General features: G+C 39.8%; 1 pseudogene; it reads right to left on the bottom strand.

The window, feature by feature from the left end:
* Positions 1-345: 345 nt before the first annotated feature.
* On the bottom strand, positions 346-873 carry LOC125355652 (annotated as a pseudogene).
* Between the last annotated feature and the right edge of the window lie 22426 nt (positions 874-23299).

Here is a 23299-nt window from a genome sequence, read left to right as displayed (position 1 = left end):
ATTGTCGTTTTCTTGAGAATTGTCTGTAGAACCTAATGAATTGAAGGTGCGTTCTTCCCACCTTCAAGTCCAAAACATGGTCACCTTGGTTGCTGGGTTTGTGGAGAACTAGAGGCTGGAACAGACTCAGCTTCTCACACTAAAAGCAGGGATGGCCAGGAACTGGTTGCAGAAAAATAAAGTCCTTGTTTTGATTCTATGCTCTAGCACTAATTGTGGGATAAATTACTAATTTATTCTAAGCCTGAACCTCTAATTTTTTTTTTTTTTTTTTTTTTTTTTTTTTACATTGCAAGCTTTTGCTTTGACAGCAGGTATGGGTCGAGGGCCCCACAGCCCTTCCCCCATATTCCGCTCCACCTCGTGGGAGACCCACGGCAGTGCTGGTAGTCAGGGGACCAACCAGAAGAGCTCAGCCGGAATGCACTGGCTTCGAGGCTTTGTGCTCATTTCGCCCGTGGCCCCTTCTCAATGGGCTTTCCTATGTCCTTTCCCCGGAGCTTGAGGCCAATGGCTCTCTCGATTTTGCCCAGGACCTGGTTATTGGGAATGGCGCGTCCACTCTCATAGTCTGCAATGACTTGAGGCTTTTCATTGATTTTCGTGGCCAGGTCCTTCTGTGTCAGCCCATTGCTCTACCGGCCTCGATGAATCACTTTGCCCACCTCCAGGGTCACCCTGTCATGGTGCAGCTCCTCCGTCTCCCGGTCCAGCTTGGCTGTGTTCTTGGTGATTGAATGCTGCTTATTCTGACCAGCCCACAGCTTCACCTCGTCTTTGAGCCGCTAAGATGGCCTGCTTGGACTTGGCCTGCACAGCCGTGGGGCCCTTCTTGCGCAACACTGTCACGGTGTCCCAGTCGCTCTCAGCCATGGTGGGGCAGGAGCGGGGGCAGCGGTCCCTCGGGCGACACTGGCAGCTGCTCCAGACCCCGCGGCGGAGGGACGCCTGAACTTCTAATTTTATAAAATGAAGATAAAGTTACCTGGAAGGTTAGTGTAAAGATTTACGCCAACATTTGCTATTGTTAGTCTTCTTGATATAGGACATTCTTACTGGGGTGAGATGGAATCTCAATGTTGTTTTGATTTGCATTTCTTTTATGGCCAGTTGATGTAGAGCACTTTTTCATATATCTCTTTGCCATTCTCATTTCTTCATCAGTCTCTTTTTAAGTCTTTAGCCCACTTGTTGAGGCGGCTATTGGTTCTTTGCGGTTTTGTTTTGGAGGAATGTAATTTTTTTAGTTCTGCATATATTTTAGATATGAGGCCTTTGTCTGTTGTATGGCCGGTAAAGATCTTCTCCCAATGTGTGGGCTTTCTGTTTATCTTGCAAGCTATGTCCTTTGTCCTTCAGAAGCTCTGCAGTTTGATGCAGTCCCATTTGTCCATCCTTTCTTTGATTTGCCACATTTGTGGCCAAAAGGGAACCCTACTTCATTGTTGGTGGGAATGTAAACTGGTTCAGCCACTCTGGAAAGGGGTATAGAGATTCCTCAGAAGGCTAAACATCGAGCTTCCCTATGACCCAGCAGCCCCACTTTTGGGCATCTACCCAAAAGACCACAAACAAGAACACACTAAAGCCACCAGCACAACAATGTTCATCGCAGCACAATTTGTCATTGCTAGAATTTGTTACCAACCCAGATGCCCCTCAGTAGACGAATGGATCAGGAAAATGTGGTACATATACACAATGGAATTTTATGCCTCTATCAGAAAGAATGGCATTGCCCCATTCATAAGGAAATAGAAGGACTTGGAAAAAAATATACTAAGTGAAGTGAGCCAGACCCAAAGAAACATGGACTCTATGGTCTCCCTCATAGGGAATAATTAGCACAGGTTTAGGCAAGTCACAGCAGAGGATCACAAGAACCCAATAGCTATACCCTTATGAACACATAAGATGATGCTAAGTGAAATGAACTCCATGTTATGGAAACGACTGTTATATCACTGTTGTAATTACTTTCAACATGTGATTATTGATGATCTTCTTGTATCCCCTTCCTATGGTTGTACCTGCACTATCTCTGTATCTTATCTGAGTACATTGGAAACTGTGTATACTGGTATTAGAACTAGGAAATAGAAAGGGAATACCAAAATCGAGAGATACAGGGTAAAAAAGACAAACGACTACAAAAGCAATACTTGCAAAACTATTTGGTGTAAATGAACTGAACAACTCATGGGGGGGGAAGAGAAAGGGGGAGAGGGCGGGGGGAATGAGGGAAGAGGTAACAAACAGTACAAGAAATGTATCCAATGCCTAACGTATGAAACTGTAACCTCTCTGTACCTCAGTTTGAAAATAAAAATTTAATAAAAAAATAAATTAAAAAAAAGATTTACGCCAAATCATTTATGTGAAATGACTCCCAGCTCCCCAACTCTTGTAAACCCATTGCCTTTCCAGGTACACATCTTCTGATTTCTTTCAAGCATTGACCTTTGAGAGCATTTTGTATTTACCTGTGTGAACAGGTGATTAATGTCAGTCCCCTCCTCCTGCCTAATCCCCAGGGCAGAGAACATGTGCATCCGTGCTCACTAGCATCTTCTACAGTACTTGGCATATGGTAAACCAGTGATAAATGTTTGCTTAACTAATGGAAATTGTTACTATAATCAATATTTCTTCCCACCTTGGTAAGAAGCTGGTAAAACTATAAAACTCTCCTTTCTACCCCTCTCTCCTTCCTACAATTACACACACATAGACACACAGACACACAGACACACACACAGACACACAGACACACAGACACACACACACACACACACACACACACACACACACACACACACACACACACACCAGAGTCTGGATTACTTTATATGCCTTATTTATCCATTTGCTATTTTCCCAAGTTCATTAGTACCAAATTTTCCTTGTCTCACAGTAAGTGTGTGCAGGTAAAAGGGGGAAAATTAGGGAAAAGGCATACTGAGGAGAGTGTGTTTGGCACATAGGGAGACTTGTCTCATTGAGAGCCTGAGAGAGATAACCCTGCCCTTAGCACCTGTAGTAGGAGGCTCTGACACAGTCTACAGGATCTGTGGTCTTTGTTGCTTCATAAGAACTTCTACACCGAAGGGCACTCCCACTCCTATCACTGCTTCCCATCAAGGCCTGGGGAGTCATGTTTATCTGTGTTACTCATGTGTTGAACTTGTACCAGTTCTCTGAGTGGTTTCAGGAGCCTATCTTTGGGCAAGACTCCCATGTCATAATGGAGCAACATGACAGTATATTATTACTCCTTTTCTTTTTCTTCTCCTCCCTCCCTGCTTTTTTCTTTTTTTTTATTGTTAAGATGATGTACAGAGAGGTTACAGTTACATACTTAATGTAGTGAGTACATTTATTGTTGTACTTCTTACCCCCTTCCTCATTTTTCCCTCCTTTCTTCCCCTCCCCTCCCTCCACTTTCATCATTTTGTTAAACCTTCCCAAGACATGACAAAGCAAACAGGATTCCCCCTTGCTTTTTAAAAGCTCAGCAGGAGAATAAAACTGTTATCACATGGTTTGTGGAAGCCTGGAGCTCTGGATAGTCCTCTAGAGTGTGTCACTGGCCTTAGTATTCAGGAGTTGAAAATATTTTAGGCAAAAATGTATTTATTTGCTTCCTCCCCCCCCCCACCAACTTTTTGCTTTTGAAATGTAGATGAGCCTGAACTTATAATCATGAGATTATATCATCATAAACTCATTGTAAATTGAAAATAACACTAATCAAAAATGCACCCAATGCACCTAACTCCTGAGCATCATAGCTTAGCAACACAGCCCTCTGAAGGGCATTCTGATAATCAGACCACAGAATTGCTGGCTTGGAAAACTCAGATTTCAAATCAGAAGCTCAGTTTCTACTGAACTTGTATTGCTTTTATGCCACTGTGAAGTTGGAAACTCATAAATTGAGCCACTATAAGTCAAAGATGATCTGTAATTGCAATAGAGTCACAGGAAATAACAAAATCATAAAAGGCACTGGGAAATATTATTCATCTACCTTACCTTTTGTTTTTATTTTCAGGTATAAATTAATGACCATTATAATATTTTGAAGAACACACTATTAATAATGAATCACTATCCTAATATGATTTTTAGGCATAAATGGATATATGGATCTGGGTCACTTATTCATCACAAATAGGATTGTGTTATCCAGTACCATTTTTTTAAACCCAGAAACAAAGAAAAAACATCCCACCAGTTGAAATAACTCCCACACATTCTTGCAAACTGCCAAAAGAGAAAATGTTAATAACAAGTATTTTTGGAGAACATGACTTTTTTTTTTAACCTGGTAGCAAAAAGTTAGTAGAAGCTAAGCAAGAGCACTTCTGATTCTAGACCTGGTTTATGGGTTTAATGAAACTATCCTCAGCAAATAATCACTTACCTCTAGGAGAAGCTGTAGGTGGATTCTATCATCACCATCACAGTATGTCTACAACTTTGATAATCACACATTTTCTGTTCCTCTTTTAATAATGGCTTAATTTCCTTGTTTGGTAAGGTACTGTTTTTATCATTTGTCTCTAAAATGTCCTTTAGTCCAGCTTGATTCCATTGAGAGTTATTAGTGATCAAAGAGGTCAATGAAGATGAGACTTTGAGGGAGGCAAATGGAAGAGCTATGGGAATGGTTGTCTAGGTGGGTGGGAAACAGAGTCTCCCTTGTGGATAGGCCATGAGGCTGACAAAGGATCAGTCAATATAGACTTCCTTTCAAAGGCTGCTGACCTCTCCATGGACCATCCCCAGAAAGAGCCACTGAAGGTGGAACACTGGGGATGGTTATTGGCTGTCTGGATGAACTAGGTAGTAGAGATGAGTCTCCAGGGACAGGATTGAATGGTCTTCATTCATACTGGATCCATCTCTTCTCCACTAAGGTCAGACCCTTCAGTACCTCAAACACAAAGGACTGTAGTGTCTGAGGTAGCTTTAGTGCGTGAGGGTCAACAGTTCATGAAATGGCCACAGGACCCTTCCCTGAATCCTCAGAGAGGATGAGGAGCTGGACAAAAAGATAACTTTGCAGCCCACGTATGTCCATGAAACCACCACCACCAAGGTCCTAGACAGACCTGTGCAGGACCTAATTTAATCCTCCTGTTGACCCCATGAAGAATATTGTTGTCAGTCCCTTTATCATACATAAAAAAAACTGAGATTTTCAAAGTTTAAGTAACTTTATTTTCTTTTCCCTCTGTCAGTTGTGGGGCTTGAACTCAAGGCCTGGGTGCTGTCCTTGAGCTTTTTTTGCTTGAGGCTAGTACTCTACCACTGAGCCACACCTTTACTTCTGGCTTTTTGTTGGTTAATTGGAAATGAGAATGTCACAGACTTACTTGCCCAGGCTGGCTTTAAACCTTGATCCTCAGATCTCAGCCTTCTGAGTAGCTAGCATTACAGGTATGAACCACCAGCACCTGATTTAAGTAACATCTTTAAGTTCATAATTCACAAGCATCTGACCAGAACCTTGGACTCTGTGTTTATTTGCCAGTGATGCCAGAAATCAAATCACTTAATACTACATTCACGTGTACAAAGCTCACACATTCAGTATAGGATTAATTTAGGATTGGCATAAGGGCTAAAAAACTAAAACTAAAATAAATCACAATAAAATTGTTTAATTAAATGAATCTCCAAATAGCACCTTAAACTTTGTAGGCTCCCTTAGAGAAGAGCTTGGAGTAGTGACTGTTCTCATTATCAGAGCCCAGTGGGAGTTGAGGCAAATGTAGCCTGAAGGGCTGCACCAGGGAGGAGCCAGCAGCCAGCAGCCAGTATTCCTGCCCTGGGGAAGATCAGCGCAGCCCAGACAGCCTGGGAATCCCTCCACCACCAATGGGAACACTGGAATAACTTCATTTTCTTTCTTGCTCTCTGACCTTCCTTTTTTCTCCCTAAATCTCTCTTCCCAGTCTGTCTCATTTTCACTCTCGTTTCTCTCTGATTCTCTTTGGCCTCTCTGAGTATCTCCCTGTCTTTGGGAGGGAAAAGGAAGAGGATAATTTTTTCCTCTCCTCCCTCTGCTTTCTCAGTCTCTCTTAGCTGTTAGCTGTGTGACTTGGAGTAAATTCTGGGCATGAGGCTCATGGGCTTGCCAGGTCACACGACTAGTAACAACTCTGATTGTAACCTTGACCACTGCTTCTCCATTAGTGCTTGTGACTATACTCCCTGCACTGGAAGAGGGGGTGGCTGTGAATCGTTTGAAGCAGTGGGGAGTACATAGGAGCCCTTCTGTAAATATGGGTGTCCTTGAGGGCAGCTCTAGGTTTATTTGCTAGTGAAGTCAGAAATCAAAGCTCTCCCACGGATGAGTGAGCAACAACTGGTGGTCATTGGGCAAAAGACCCAGCTTCTTGCAAAGCTTTTATCCTAATAGGAATCTGCTGGGGAGACTTCTGGGGGTAGCATGGCTAAACGAAACGGGTCCTGGGAGAAGACTTTGGGAGTGGGAAAGATGCTTTGGAGATGGATGCTATGGAGAAAGGAATTGTGGGAAATGTTTTGAGGTTGGAGTTGTTTTAGGCATTTAAACAAAGTGGAATGTGATCAAATTTTAAAGTTGCAGTTGTCTTTAGTCATTAGTGTTTTTCAGAGTCTAATGTGTGTATTTTGGTGCCCAATTAGCTTTTAGGACTGTGTCAGGTGAAGAAGCCATACAACTGACTGCATCTGAGACCCCTACTGGCCTTCAGGCCATCATATATACTCACATGCTGAGAAGTATCCATGAGGCACCCACCCACCAGGCATTCCTCTTGTGACCCACAGCCTCAAAGAGGAAGTCTGCTTCCTCTTTAACTCTGCTGGTGCTCTCCCCTCCAACCTAGTCTCTGGGTGCTCCCAGATGTACAAGGGATGTGCACAAATGTGTCATTTCTGTTCTCATATCTTTCTTCCCCATGGTTCACAATGTGTGTCCAAAGGCTACAGGCTTTTCCTCACTGGCTTTTGCTTCCCTTGTCATCTTTTACCATTTCCCGTTCACTCATCTCATCAACAAATCAAAAGAGCTGGGACACCAGTGCTAACAGGACTGCTCAGCAGACCCACCTGTGGACTGGCAGCGTCCACATGACTGGCAGCGTGGCATGACGTGAGGGCGTGAAGATATTAACAGATTCCAGCAGTCTGTGAGTGTTGGGGCACTCAGAGCTTGGAGGTCAGCACTCAGAGTTGGCCTCTGCAGGGAAAGGCAGCTGGAAGACCTTACACTCAGTCCCTGAGAGAGGCAGGCCTTGGAGGGGAGAGGATGAAGAAATGAGGGAAGGGAGGAAGCTAAGCCACCCTCAGCTCCAGGCCAGATAGCTGCCCCAAAGGAGAGTTCTGGAAATGGCTGCGGTGTGAGGTCCTGAGCACCCTGCTGCTGAACCTGTGCAGCTCAGGAGTTCCCTGTGTGGGCCCCTCTCTTCCCTTGACTACAGCCACTGCTCCTGGATCTCCTCCTGTCTGTCAGGATTTGGGGTGCACGTGGTTATGAGGTGAGGTTAAACTCTAGGTACTCCAGGGGGTCCCTGTGATGTTTGGCACAATAGCAGCTGCTCAGCAGGAAGGCTGTGATTCCAGAAAATTAAACCAGGCAACTAGGGTCACCATTCATGAGCTTATTATCCAAATCATTGCTCCAAGGATAAAGTACAAGTAAGACTTGAAAATGGGAGTGGGAGGGAGGGAGAGAAAGGAGGTGGCTGTGGCAGGATCATGGGGTACTTCAAAGGCGGAGGCCTGGGTGGGGCATTCCAGTCCCCTTCCCACCCCCTGCTGCCTGAGAATTAAATAGCAAACTGGAGGAGAGAGACTCCAAAGTGCCCTGGGCCCAAGATGAGTAGCTGTTTGTCTGAAGGGCAGGTTCTTTTGCTTCCAGCGCAGGGTCAGGTCACCTTAAGCTCCTGTCCTGTCTGAGACTGGCTGACATGTGTCCCCAGATGAATATAAAAATACCAGAAGGACAGTGTTTCTAGTGGGGCTGCAGTTGCTTGCCAGTCTTGCAGTTCCCAGGCTGAAACCAGTGGCCTCTTGCAGCCTCACACAAACAGCATGCGGAAGACAGAAAACATGGGTAATGAAGCAATTTTTTTCCTTTTTTTTTTTTTCTGAAGCAAATAGGAATTTGGCCTTTTAAACCATAGGCAGTAAATGTAAATTTGAAGCCTAAAAGTTATGCAGAGAATATCAGCAGGGAACTTGGAAGGCAGGATGACAAAAAGGCAACACAGAGGAGTTGCCTGAGTTTGGTGGTTGCTATAGGAACCCCCCAATTCAGTGGTACTGTCCAAAGAGATGTGCTTGCCTTTTGGTATTTTAGCAAGAGAAAGGACAGAATTTTATTTGATAACGTAGTGGGGACTTCTTAGTGACATTATTCTTCAAGATTTTTTTTTTTTTTCTGCAGCATCACATTTTTACTCTGGGGCATGTAGGGAGATGTGTGTGTGTGTGTGTGTGTGTGTGTGTGTAGAAAGGCTATCAGAAGCAAGTGGGTTTAGTGGTAAATGTTACTCCATCATTTTTATATGTGTTGATTGAGAGAACAAGTTCCAGGTCAAGAAACAAGCAGGAATGGCCCCTTCCAAGAGTGGGCCAGGCAGAGAAGGACTAAGTAAGCAGTCAGGTCTACAGTTGTACTAACACACCAGTCAGTCCTGCCTTTCTTATTTTTTCTTTTTTAAATCCAGTTTTCCTCACATGAGGATATGGTGTTTCTAGATAATCTTAAAGTGAGCATCAGGTCAGTTCCTCCTGATTGAGAAACTGTTCTCAAGGCTAATTTATCCTTGCAGACTGCAGAGCTCTTCTTGAACAGTGATTTCAAAGAGTTAAACTGCTTCCATATGTCCAGTATGAGAATGGAGTTTGTAGCCTTTGGCAACCTCAGCTGAATCCAGCTGCAGCTGCTACCTGTGTGTTCCACTGTGTGTGTGAGTGAGAAAAACACACACACACACACATACACACATAAGCAGTGTATGCAGTGACATCTGAACCGTGTTCCAACTGTGTCAATGAAACTGTTATGTCTTTGTTGGGGGAGATATTAATTCTGAGCAATTACGGCTCCCTTTCCCCTCCTTCCCTCCCACCCCCACCCCTCCCCTCATCTGCTCAGCAAGGACCATGGACCATGTCAAACAATATACAACAGAGAAGAATGCAAATAAACTTTAGTCTGCATCGCCCAGCAAAGCAGTTAGCCGCCCACTTGCAAGATACTTAACTCTTGTACACATGATACACAAAGAACGCTAGCTACTTTCACCAATCCCTTTAGACCAAAAAAAAAAAAAAAAAAAGGCAAAAGAACTGATCCTTGTCTTTCTATCTGTGAGGTTGCAGTTCCTCTTGCTAATAAAGGAGCTTTTCCCATGATGCAGTGTGATAAGGATTGGCCTACATGTAGTCCAGCAAGCCTCCGCTGATGTTTCTTGATTAGGTGTCTTATCTTCCATTGAGCTGCATCTGATGAAGGTCGCTGACAGCACAATGGCTGGGAAAACATCGGACAGCTCCATAAAATGGCAGCTATGTTATGACATGTCAGCCAGGACCTGGTGGATGGTAAGTTTGGCATGATAATATTTTTCCACACCCCCCCCCCAAAACTTCTCTCCTCCCTCCTTTCTTTTGAGCCCCTCCTTTATTGTTCCATGCACGTGTTCTAAAGTTCGCTGCCTGCAGAAAGTTCAAGCTCAAGTTGTGAGAGCCTGGGGTGCCTCTGCACACCAGTGTGTGAGATAGGATTTCCCTGCTATTGTGGCCAGGAGCATGGGCCTGCTCTTATAAAAGACACTGGGTTTTTGTTCATTTTTTTTTAAAGGAAAAAAAATTGCAAATAGTTCACAGTGGGTCTTCAGGCTGGCTGCTGGGAAATGGATGAAGGTGGCCAGACAGTAGGGGACTGGAGCCTTTCTGGCTAATTGTTCTTGCATTGGTCTTAAAACAGAGTAGTGTACTTCTTTTCTTCGGCTTCTCTGCATAATGGTTTAGATCGTGCATTGTATGGTGTTGTCTGCGGCTTCTTCATCAGTATGCGACTGTCCCCCATGCTTTGCCTTAATTTGGAATCCACCTCCCTTTCAATGAATACTGTAACTGGAGCAACCACTGATTACTATGCCACTCAGCGTAATTAAATTTAGTTAATGAGGATATGCATATTCAGTTCATTATTTTTCTTTGCTCAGGCAAATGTGTGTGGGTTTGTTGTTGCTGTTTCTGCCCCCCGCCCCAACCTCCTATTTGTCCAGCTGCAAATGTAGGAAAAGGGGTAAAAAGAAAAAGCAAAAAACTTCAGGACACTGATGAATCCTAGGATTCAACTTTGAAAATAGTGTTGGGAAAGGAGATGTGGTAACTTTATTTCATCAGAATGTGGGGATTAGAGGTAGTGGTTTGGGGAAAGGAAATCTTTCACATTATAAAAGTCCCACATGTACTGCCAATGTACTGGTTTCTGATGTATTACACAATGGTCTCTTGTATGCATTAGCCGGGACATGAATAAGGAAGCCTTCCACAGGCTAGCATTTAGTATAACTAGTAAGTTCATCATTGGGTTGTTTTATCTGAGCAGTTCTTTTCTTCTTCTTCTTCTTCTTCTTCTTCTTCTTCTTCTTCTTCTTCTTCTTCTTCTTCTTCTTCTTCTTCTTCTTCTTCTTCTTCTTCTTCTTCTGGCTAATTTCTCTTTCCTTTTACTGCTTACAGCTATTCTTGACTGCTTTGGCTTTTGTTTAGACAATTATTACACTTATTGCAAGAGTAGGTTTTTCCCCCAATATTGTTGTTATTTTACGGTTAGCACAGTGAAAGTCAATGGATACTTTAGGTAGGTATGGCCAGCCTGGTGGTGGGACAGTCCATCCGTAGTGTGTGGACTGAGAGACTGCCCTCCAATTAGTTCTGGCTTCTGGTACTGCTAGGCAATGTGTTTGAATTTCCTGAAAGGTGGCTGTTACGCATTGTTTCTGGGCTCCTCCTGAGAGCTCCCTATACTGAAGTTTCACTCTACCCAGCAGTTCTCTGTGAGCTTTCTCATTAATGTGAGATGTTTGAGCTGCAGAAGAACTTCTGATAGAGCTACTTGTTGCTATTTTGTGCACTATGATTCAGAAAGAAAGGCCAGTTCCTCAAGGATCTCTATCTGTGCCCCCCTCCCTGCCTTCCTCCCTCTCCCTAAATCCATGCTGGAATGTTTTACAAGTGATTTCAATCTACAGTGACAGATTTTCATTTATAAGTGTGTGTACATTAGTATTGTATGTGTACATAGGTGTAACTGACTCTTAAAACTGCTGGCAGTTATTTGGAGAAAGAGGTTACAAAATGTTTGTGTGAAAGATTTACCTTATATGATTGTACTAAGGTTTAGAGGTAATGTTTTAATAGTTATCATGCCCCTTGAAACATCATTTTAGAATGCTTTAAGAAGTGGGGTTTGAAACGAATGTTTTCACTAAATAAAACATTTTCTGTTGGGAAAAAATGGACGTTTTGTCTAAAGAAAATTGAAAATGGAGATCAATATACATTATAAGCTAATCTCTGTATTGTTATTAAATATCATAATTCTAATTCTATATAGACGGAAAGCAGTTCTCTAAGAAAGAAATGTGCTGTGAGCACTGTTTTTAAAGATCTGGGTAATGTAATTATTCAGCTTTTAAAACATATGCATTTTATTGCTTTAGAAGTTGCAGAATATGTACAGGGCAAAGGTTCAGTGGTAAAATACTGACAAAATGTGCACACAAATTATTTTCATACTTAGTGTTTATTATATCACACATAATGCATAGGTTTCTTTATAGGATAATTCTGTTTTAATAATCACCTTGGGACTAAAGTATTTAAGTGATTACTATTTATCATATCATGTGAAAACTCCTAATGACAGAGGCTTTGTAGAAAACCGAATTAATTAATTATTTAAAACTAAACTATGAATGAGCTTTGCAATATGTAGACAGCAAAGTTCATGGCACTTCCTTCAACATAGTTGTCCTGTTTTTGAGGTAAGGAATTATTTTTGAAAGTTCTTTTAAGGTTGGTTATAGTTAATTGTGCCTCTTCTCTCACTGTGGCACCAATGACACTTTCATTTTCACAATTACTTCATGGCTTTTGTGTAAGGAAGGATATTTATCCTTATTTGGCTTGATCAAATGAAATTTTGGTAATCAAATGCTGAATTCCAAAGCTGCAGTGTTAAAGTATCCCGGCAATTGCTTCCTGACTTAGTGTCTGTTTCACTTAGATTCTCTTGTTATGTGACAATGATCATAAATTCTACTTGACAGGGAAAAAGTCCAAACAAGACATGCTTGTCCCGTTCTACATCTGTTTTCCTTCCTAGATAGGCATGTTTTAGCAAAACAGAGGGAAGAAAAACATTTTATTGAGACAGCTAAAAATAAACAAGTACAAGAAGAGTAAACTCTGTGTATGTTAAATATCATCTACATACGGGCAATTGTTTGAAATGATGCTTCTTATACATTTTGCTTCTTTGAATGGGTTTGTATGTGGCTTCTCTCAAGGAGGAAAATCATATAAGCTGTTTCAGTAACAGTTGATTGGCTATATTTAGAGTTCTGTTGATGACCTTTCACATTATTTAAAAATGCTACTTGGAATATATTAAAGATAGATCTTGTAAATAGCACTATTTTATGAGTATTCTTAATGATATACTGTGTTTCCTTTTGAAACATTGACTAATAAAACTAACAAACAACTTTATACTTTCCATTCTACTTTATAGTGTTTATTTAAAACCCTCCACAGGGTTTATTAAAACTTCTTCATTAGTTACTTGGAACTTCAGTAGAGTGGAGAGGCACCAGACATTTTTTTTAAACTCTAAATTTCCTAAGTCTAATCCTTTGATCCTCTCAGATCCAGGTTAGGATATTGGTAAGTTTATCTTGATTGTGAAGGCTAATTATTTAAATATTAATCCATAAAATTAATTTGAGAGACAAATGGACAGTCTATGAAACTTGAAATTCTTTCAACAGTAATGAAACTAAATGAGCATATTAAACACAAAAGCTCAACTAGATCTTACATTTTTAAAGGCTCAAAGGTTATGCTTTATTGAATACAAATTCACTTATTTAATTATAATATACATGTAATTTTTCTTGAAAGAAAATAATTTTTACTTTTTTAAGAAGTTGGACCACATGCTTTTACATAATTTGATCATTTGTTCTAAGCCAATGTTGATAAAATGACACATGCATCACTTACTGTTATAACTGTTTTAATTATCACATTTTGACCCAATGTTAGTATTAATAAATAACTTGACAACAAATACATATATGACTACACTGAAGCAAAAATTTCTCCAAAGTCTTCTTCAAGAAGTTGACATAAACTCAGGCTTAGTATTTCTATTTTCAACTGGCTATCCTAAAATTTATCATCTTAAAAATGTTACTTATTTTTCTATAAAATTTTCTAAAAAGTCTAATAAATATACTAAAAATATAGATGAGATAGCTGTTGCCTAGCTTAATGACACCATCTATTGGTAAATAAAGTTTAGATTCCTATGGTACTATGTTAGCCAGGCAAAAATATATCTGAAAATCAATGTTTCAATTTTTGTTTGAAACATAATTTTATTTGAATTATTTTTAGAAATACAATTAAAACTAACAGATCCTACACAAACAATAACCATATTAAGTCGTTGCCAGAAGCTATTATGTCTATATACAGAATCTGTTTGTAATATTAGAAACTTCAAATGTATGTTTCATTTAACAAATATTTGTGAAGTCCATCCTACAAGCCAGGCTCTGTTTCAAGTTCAGGACAGAGTAAGCCTAGCTCCCTTCTTTGGAATCAAACCCATGTAAAAATGTCACAAGAGGACACCTTCAGTTAAATGGAGACTTCTAAGGATAGAGTTTTCTCTAAAATGTTGGTAAATAGATATTACATTTGCAGATTTGCCATTCATGGGCAAAAAATGTTAACACATCTTTCTGTCATGCCTTCTTAAAATCATAGGTGAATCATCACCTCTAAGTTATGTCCTGTAGAGTAAATAACATGGATAAAAATTAATAGTTTATTCCAGCTAGTCTAAATACCAGTTGCTGCATGACAAAACGTAGCTGCAATGATGATTATGTCTGCTTGAAAAAGTAACTCCGACATGTGCAAATACTGCTTGTTTAGTATTTTGAATTTTGTCAAAAGACAGATATTTTTTCCTTATACAGGTTGTATTTTCATTGCTAGTTCTATTTTCATTATGTAAAAACATTTAAATAAAAGGGAAGTGTATAGCAGACATAGTAAAACACAATTATTCTTCTTCTACAATACTTTCTTTCATGGGAACAATTTTTTATTTCATTTTTCCATGATTGAACCTAACTTATGTACTTGCATAACAAATGCAACATATAAACTTTGGATAAGAAAAACTATCCTTTGGGTCCTATCTTAATAAACAGTGATTAGATGGTTATTAATTTAATCAGAGGTAAAGAAACACAAGTGCCTGCCTGTCTGTCCTCTTTTCCAGCTCATTTTTGGAAGCAAAGGGTCATGTTCTCAAGGAGCTTTATCTCTACCATCTATGGGAAAGCTGGTGTTGATTTTCCAGTTTAGAGAGCAGTCAACAAAGGGGGATATCTGATGCTCATGGTGTTGTTGAAACTACAGTGTATTTCTGTGGCACGGCTGAATGATGTCAATCAGTACCTTCAAGCAATTGAAAATTCCCTGAGATTATTATTTTGACATTTTCTATGCTATTGTTTGTAATATATAATAGTCTGAGGAGCTGAGAAAGTGCATTATTCAAAAATGCATCCGTGAAAATATACCAGTGCAGGAAAAGAGAATTATATGCTCTGCTCCATTTCAATGTGCAAAATAGGATGTATTCTGTGTAAAAAAAATGTTTTCATAAGAAGTTATGCCGAAAGATACAGGTGGTTATACTACAGATTCCATTCACGGCAAGTAGTTTACCTTTCAGTGTATTTTAAATGCTTAGGAGTCAGGAGAATAAAAAAGTCACAGTGAATGTTAGGATTAGCATTATGACGTCGACTACATAGTGTGGCTTTATAACAGGACAGATTTAGTGTACCATGTAATAGACAGCTTTAATAACCATTTTCACATTTCAATGGTCCCTGTACTCTCTTAAAAAATGACTTTATTCAGAGAAGGTTTTTTTTTTTTTGGTAACTTCTCACCTACTATGTTCATGTTGCAAGGTTGTAACATAATGAATATGTTTGTGAGCACAACGCGGAACCCTGGGAAATGTAGATTCGCTGACCTCTGACAAATGAATTTTCACCTCTTTCAGCTGCTAGAGCCAGCTGTAAAGTGCAGATAATCATACTCATTACTTGTCACTCCAACCTGTCGTGAGGACGAATGAGATGGAGCCCACGAGGCTCCTGGTGAATGCAGTGTTAATACAGGGTTCAGAACATACACCAAAGGGGGCTGCAACTATTTATGCCAGCTTGAGTCAGAACGTAGTAGGTGCTCAAAAAATACAGAGGGTGGGTTAACTGAATGGAAGTCACCGTTTTGTGGATTTTTTTAAATAATCACATTGATTTTTTAAAATTCACATAGACATTTTTGGTGGGTACTGCATATATTAAATGAACCATAAAAATTTAGTATTTTCCATAACTTGTAGCAGATTTCTGAAGCATTTTTCTATGCTTAATGAGATCTAATGGCTAATATTACACATTAGCTTAATTTTAAACATTAAATACTATGATTTTTAAGAGTAAAAGAAACCAGTGATTGTGGAGGGGCTCTTGGTTAGCAGGTGTTTGCCAGGTACTTGGGGAGGCAATTTATATAAATCATCTCATTCAGTCTTCAACATAGCACAATAAAATAGGCATTATCAGCCCTACTCTGCAGATGAGAACACTCGATTCGGAGGCTTAACAAGTTGCAGAAGAGCACTCCATTCATAAGGGAAGAGGGGGGAGAAGGTTTTACAAAACCCACAGAGTTTAGAGTTTATTTCTTCCCCAGAACCTGGATACTGACTGTTTGGGTTCTGCCTCATTGTTTGCAACCATGTTAAGGTGTTTTGCTGTTTCTCATTCTGTATCTGCCTCCCCCAGCTTCATTTCTTGTCTCTTTCTGAGACTCCACTCTGCCCTATGTTTCATGGGCCAGGAATCTCACTTCAGGATTGCTTCTGAGAGTCGTGGGGTTCTAGAATTGGAGGTGGCCAAATTCTTTGGAAATGTGACTCCATTCATCTTTCCTCAAGACAGAGTTACTACAGTCATAAGCCATCTGGGGGATTTTTTGGGGGGAAAGCAACTGGCAAGCAAAACAGTTACATTTTCATGTGTAGATGGTATCTATTTACCCCATGGAGCTTTTGTGAGGCTCCAATGAGATAATACATAGCAATCTACTTGAAAACTGTGTAATGCAAAACAAATCTAAGAGATGTGTATTATTAGTTGGTGGTATTAAACACAGGCGGATGAAGAAAAGCTTCCCAGAACTTCTCCAGTATTCTGGAGTATGATATAACTGTAAATTTCCACCAAGCAAGAGAGAAAATGATGGCTATCTAAAACATCATAGGATATTTTTTAAACGTATAATTAATTGTACAGAGGTGTTACCACTTCATAAGTCAGGTAATTAATACATTGCTTTCTTTAGACAATGTTACCTCTTCCTTTGCTTTCCCCAGTTTCTCCCTCCCACCCCATCTCACAAGTTACATAGTTCATTTTCCACAAAGAGTTTACTGAATAGCATGATTGCATCATTTATTCACCCTCCTTCCCTCTCTCTCTTTCTGTACTTTCTTTATCCCCCCTGAAAAAAACCCAAAGCAATAACAAACACCACCACCACCACCACCACCACCACCACCACCACCACCACCACCAAATCAAATTTCCATTGTCTGGAATTTGTGTCAATAAATAGTATTTTAAATATATGGTATTCTTTTCACATTCTCCTAAACTCAAAAGCTTAATTCTTCAGATACCTGTGTGTGACTAGTTCAACAACAACAATCAATAGTACTGGAAATAATACACAACCATCTCCTACTGTACACAAAAGTGAAGGCATGGAATAAAGGAAATGTCTAAAGCATTATCTTAGAGTTCAACTTGAAATGGTTTTCCACTGATAGTTTGCTCTTTCACTTGTGCTACAAAAAATCATAATCATTTTTCAACAAAGTTTTATTTTTAACTTATTCTTAGCATGTACTATAAGGGGAAGATTTGACTATATGTGTGCTCTATTTGTATATGAATGCTCTAACAGCATATTACATTGCATGTGGGCTTTTTTACTCTTTAAGATTGGTAGAGATAACTATCACATAAAAGACAATGATACAATTAGATAGCTTTCATGTTGTATTTGTTTCATATGATCAAGCTTACTTCATTGCACAGCATTTGTTAGGCATAGATAGGACATTTGTCTTACTTTGCTGCTTAGGTGTGCAACCAACATTAGAAGCCTCCCAGGATAGAGAGACCAGGAAGGTCTTATTTAACCAATCCTACACAGCATTTGCACAAAAAAAATCTCCTAGTAAGTCATTGCTAAGTTGCAGCAAGAGTGTTGTCAATTTCTTTCACTGGCTGGATTTCCGTTCTGAGGTGATCTATGATGGCAAGCTCCCCATCTGTGGCCTAAGACCACCCAGCTGGCTTTTTCACAGTTATACTTGAATATGCTAGAATCATGTTGGAGTTATGATGGAATTAGCAGCAAAGTTTTTAAAACTGAAGGGAGAGTGGGAAGAAGTCCCAAAGGCAATAGCAGAAAATCCCATATCTCTCTAAGCAAGATCCTGGTCATGACTTAGTGGCAAGCCACTCTCATAAGCAACCCTCATCTTTGGCTTTTCTCACAGTGACTAAAAAGTCCTTTTAGAGAATTAGAATTGGCTAATGTTTTGAATGAGGGTGTGAATAAATGATCAGGCAAGTTGACTATGGAATAAGTGAAGTTTTTATTTAGTTTTTTATTTTCAATAAAATAATGTTCCCTTAAGAGGATTATTTTTCCACTCTGAAGTTTCAGCTGTTTCTCATGGTTGTTACCTCCATGACAGACCTCTGGCATGCGCTGGCATGTTCATATTCAGTGTTTGGGGGAGGCCTTTAGAGACAGAATCCAGGGACAACAGAAACCTGGAATGGAATGGATACAATAAAGAGGGCCTGGATCTTTGGGCAAGTGGGAAAGAAAAGTACCCATGTACGTGTTTTGAAAAAGAAAGGACCTTTTTCTAGATGATTTTTTCTAGATTTTTAAGGAAGATATTTAAAATGAAAAAAAATAAAATTTAAAAAAAAAGCTCTCTGGATTCAGCCCTGCTCCCTATTGCCAGCATCAAGTAGTCTAGGTGATTATAAGTGCTGCGGGCCAAAATTCAGTGTGTGAGAAGTCACCTCTCTTTGTCCTATAATCCCAGTAGGGGACTCTTGAGGACACATTTGGGAGACTATTCTCCCTGACAAATATCAAGTCAGGCCCCTGAAAAATATTAAGTCCTTCTTAGGCAGACATTACATCTCTACATCAGATATAGGTCTGTGGCTGGCAAACTGACTTACCACTCTTAGGTTTGTTTTCACATCTGTTCATGTGAAATAATGATGGAGAGGCATGAGAGAGAAAACTGGCTATGGGACAGCAGTTTTGTTCCCATTCTAACCACTAATGTGTCCACGAGCAGCTCCCTCTGCAATAGCAGAGGCTCTGGCTTGAAGGAGCCAGGGAAGACCAAAGAGGAGAAATCAGAAGTATGTTGCCTTTCAGGCATCTTCAAGAGTTTACATAATGACTCAAGATTCAGTGCTGTTACTGAAAGCTAAAGTTAGAAGTTATTCATAGGGAAATAAACTTGACTATCTCTAGTCTGTATTTTGGAAAACTAAAGGTGGGAGAATATAAGACTGTAAGTAACAACATAGATGCTAGAGCATTCATTACTAAGATCAGTAGTTACTGTGGGTCACAGGTGGTTTATTAGTGTGGTTAGACCTGAACAGTCTCATATAACCCTTTTCTACCTTTTCTTTTTTTTTTTTTTGGCCAGTCCTGGGGCTTGGACTCAGGGCCTGAGCACTGTCCCTGGCTTCTTCCTGCTCAAGGCTAGCACTCTGCCATCTGAGCCACAGCGCCACTTCTGGCCGTTTTCTGTATATGTGGTGCTGGGGAATTGAACCCAGGGCCTCATGTATACGAGGCAGGGACTCTTGCCACTAGGCCATATCCCCAGCCCCCTTTTCTACCTTTTCTAAAACTTCTTCTGATTTGCTCTTAGGTAAAAATTCAAGAATACTCTGTGGGACAATAATGTGCAAGACTTTAGAAGAGACTGTCATGCTTTTTTTATCCATAAATAGAAAAGAATGAGAATAAATTGCCATTTTATTTTTCCAATAAGATATTCATTATCTTATGTGGGGCTATTCATTTTATTGGCACCAAAGATGTTTATAAATGGAACCCCACATAATATAAACCGCGTGTTTATGTAGCAAGAATGTTCAATCAATTAGTTTACACATACAAATGCTGGAATATTAAGGACACATGTTAGCTTTTAGTGGGAAAAAAGCCAGCAGACCTAATTTGATGCATTGATCCTTGGGACCTTCATACAGATGTGAACCTTTGACTTCATCACATGTGATTTGGCTGACAAACAGTAGCTTGTAATTATTGTTGCACCATCATAAATTAATTAAGAAATCAATCAATCCACTTGGAGCCAGCAGACCAGCTACCTTTGTCAGCTTGGTCTATTTCTCTTCACTTTCCTGTCTTCACATGTGCTGTTCTTATCAGACATGTTGATAACATCTGCATGTGCCAGATTGGCTTTTTCCTAAACTTTCCTGGGTAGTTCCTAACTGCAGCACAAGGAGATGTTAAAGCTTAAAACAATATCCTCTAAATTCCTGATCATATCTTATCCACTGTCAGTGGATAAGATGAGTACATACTCAGCATTTAATGGCTTTCCACCAAAGTCATCTCCCCAAAGTATTAATAACATAGCATCCCAGTCTCTTGGCAAATGGATATGCTTCGGGGCCTAAGGGGTCACCAAGGGTCATTGTGATCCACTGAACACATCAGAGAGCTTCTAAACAGCATATTACCAGAGTTTTGATATATTCTAGCCCACTGCAAAATATTTTAGTTAGATAAGTAAACAGACCATTCCTGAGAGATTTTTGTGAAATAATTTAAAATAGTTACTGGATATCTTTTCAAGTCTATTTGGAACCTTCTTTGCCCACTCACTAAAGCCGCGGACCCATTCAACTCAGAAGCCTCTTCTGCCTCTTTGTTAGCTTGGTGTGACCTTTTTCTTTTATTTGGTTTCATTTTCTGGTCCAGAATCAACCAATGGAGGCAGTCTTTATACCTGGAGAATCTGAAAAACTAGATGACTGTCCAAGAATGGTCTATAAACCATTTGACCCTTGATTTGTGTTTAGATATATTTCTTGAGCCACTATAAGAAGCAAATAAAATGCAGTGTTTTATAGTGTTTGGGGCGTTCCATCTCTTATAACATTTGGAACTAAAGATATCCATAAAATGATCTTTTACTTTTAGTAGTTGAAATGCAATGTAATAGTTTTTTTTAAAAAAACTTTATTCTATTTCATTTTGAAAATAAAGATGCTGCTCCATTAAATTGATATCTTGAACCTGACACATGGCTTGAAAAGTACTGGTGAACATGAAAGTTCTCTGTGTGCATTGAATTCAATATCTGCCTGGAAGTGCTTCACATTCTTGTTCTGAGAAGTCTTTCATGACTTGAGTCCCACCTTGTCAAGGAATTTCATACTTTGGGAGAAAGTGCTCATTTTAAGGACTGAGCTCTTAGTCTCTAGTCCTCTTGTAGAACATTCCAGTGAGAGATTCTCTGGGCTACTCCAGGGATAGGAGCCCCATGTGTAAAGTCAGGAATGCTCCTGGGATGGTCCCTGTTCATAATGCTTGCTGAGTTCTTACTCTCCTTTGGGAAGTTATATAGATTAGGACAAACCTTCATTTTGTAAATAAGGTGATAGAATGAGACTCAAGAGATTTAGGGAAAATATGTTATTAGTATTTACTGTCTATCCACCAGAAACAGAAAGAAATGGGCTTTTGGTAAAAATCAAAGTAGCTGGATAGAATGGGCAGGATAAAAGAAAGTGAAAAATGATCAGTATATGCTTTAGAATATGGACTCTATATGCTTAACAATCTTCATTTCTTGATTTTTGTAAAGTACAGAATTAATCGGAGCTAAAATTAAGATGGCAGAGAGATAAAACTTTTTTTTCAGATTATTTCAGATTATACTGAGAAACAAATATCACTGAAGACATCTAAGACATGGGCTCAAATCCCAAATGTTTCTGACAAGCTTGAGAAAATGACTTAAGATTTCTGTGACTCAGTTTCCCCTCCTGTTATATGGTGATAGTAGCATGATGTAGTTGTAAGGTTGTGAGCATTAAGTGAGATCCTACACATTAACGTCCTTTATGGTGCATAGAGCCAGTGCTTGTGTTCCTATTCACTAACTGCAAATGAACTATAAACCCTATGCTTTGCAATGAAATGAATTATAACAGATAAAGTATGAAACTAGGGAAAGTAAAAAAAAAAAGGATTGTTGAAATAAAAACAAGTGCTACACCATCCAAATTTCTAAAACTATATTTGAATGAAGTGAGTCTCAGTGGTCAAGCCTCTGACTTTAAGGCAGTGAGTTTCCACAGAATTCACTTATTTATTTTGACAAGTTGATTTCTCAAAGGTCCATTTTAGTCTATATGCTACTAATGTCACTTGCCCTGTTTTCTCTCCGAACTCAATGATAAATGTCTAATAGCAGAGACTTGACCTTACTTAGCCTTATGTTTCCAGTTCTCTAGTCTCAGCCTAGTCCTACATAACCCCAGCACCCCTGTCTAGAAAGACACTCTCTAAGACTTGTCTGATGAGGTTGAGCTAGTCTTAAGTCTCTTGATTCATCATTGGCACACCAGGAGTCCAGGACACACAATTTACACATTAAGTCATTTCTGCTTTTCAGAGAGGCACCCATTCACAACTTACAAGTGAGTTTGGTTGTCAATATCAGCTAGAGGATATTCAATAGAAATTTTCTAATGTGATGAAGTGATTCCTCAAAGGACCCATGAAAGATAATTACTCCCACAGTGTACCAGATGCAACTATGTCCCCTTGCAAACAGAGCTAGGAGAACAGAACCCTGTCCTTCCTCCTTCTTTGGCCCTTTCTCAGCAGGGGAGTGTGATCTCTCCCCTCACCCCCTCTCCCCAGGAACTGAGCACCAATACCCTTACTCCAATTCAGAGGGAAGTTGAGAATAGAAAGTATGGCTTAGGTTCCTTGGGAACGGCATCCAGTGTGGTTGATCCCTCCTCCTTCCTCATCACCCATTTCACTTTGATTTTTCACAAGGAGGAAGTAGGAAGTAGATCTCTTGATTTTCTTTTGGATTTCCCTCCATGGTCACTTGAGCCCAGAAACTGCAGATCAAAAATAGTGGTTTGGGAAGTGGTACTATGGCTTAAATGGTAGAGTGCTAGCCTTGAGCTGAAGAGCTCAGGGACAGCACCCAAGGCCAGAGTTCAAGCCCCATGACCGACAAAAAAAAAAGAAAAAAGCTAGTGGTTTGGAGAATAAGGACTGGGTGTGGGTCTCATAAATACCTTTTTTCTCTCATTTCCTTTTTTAGTTCTACTTCCTTCTATCCTGTTAGTCCACCCATAATCTAACCACCGAACACTAAGTCATGAGGAGAGCTCAGGATCATGGGCCATAAGGCAAAATATTGGATGTTGTTGATGAGAAAGGTTCTTGCAAGCAATGAGCTGATCTGTCTGTGGGGAATGCTTGGAGAAGTGTGCAGATGGGATAGAAAGAGAGACTCCATTTTCAAGACAGCCTTATTCAGTCAGCTAGACCAAGTCAAGAAAAGTATGAACACCTGTCCCTATTACCTATTTAATCTCTACTCAGAGCTGTGTGTGGAACCTTGTCGCTAGTGTGTATCATTTAAAACAACTATCTTTTTTTCCTCTCAAGATTTTTTTAACCCAAGTTATTTTTATTGCTATTGTAAAGGTGATGTATAGAAGGGTTATAGTTACATAAGTCAGGTAGTGAGTATATGTATTATATTATATATACATAC

The sequence above is a fragment of the Perognathus longimembris genome, chromosome 1 (assembly GCF_023159225.1).
Source record: "Perognathus longimembris pacificus isolate PPM17 chromosome 1, ASM2315922v1, whole genome shotgun sequence".
NCBI lineage: Eukaryota > Metazoa > Chordata > Mammalia > Rodentia > Heteromyidae > Perognathus > Perognathus longimembris.
The sequence above is the reverse complement of the archived record's forward strand: the minus strand, read 5'-3'. Positions and strand labels throughout refer to the sequence as shown.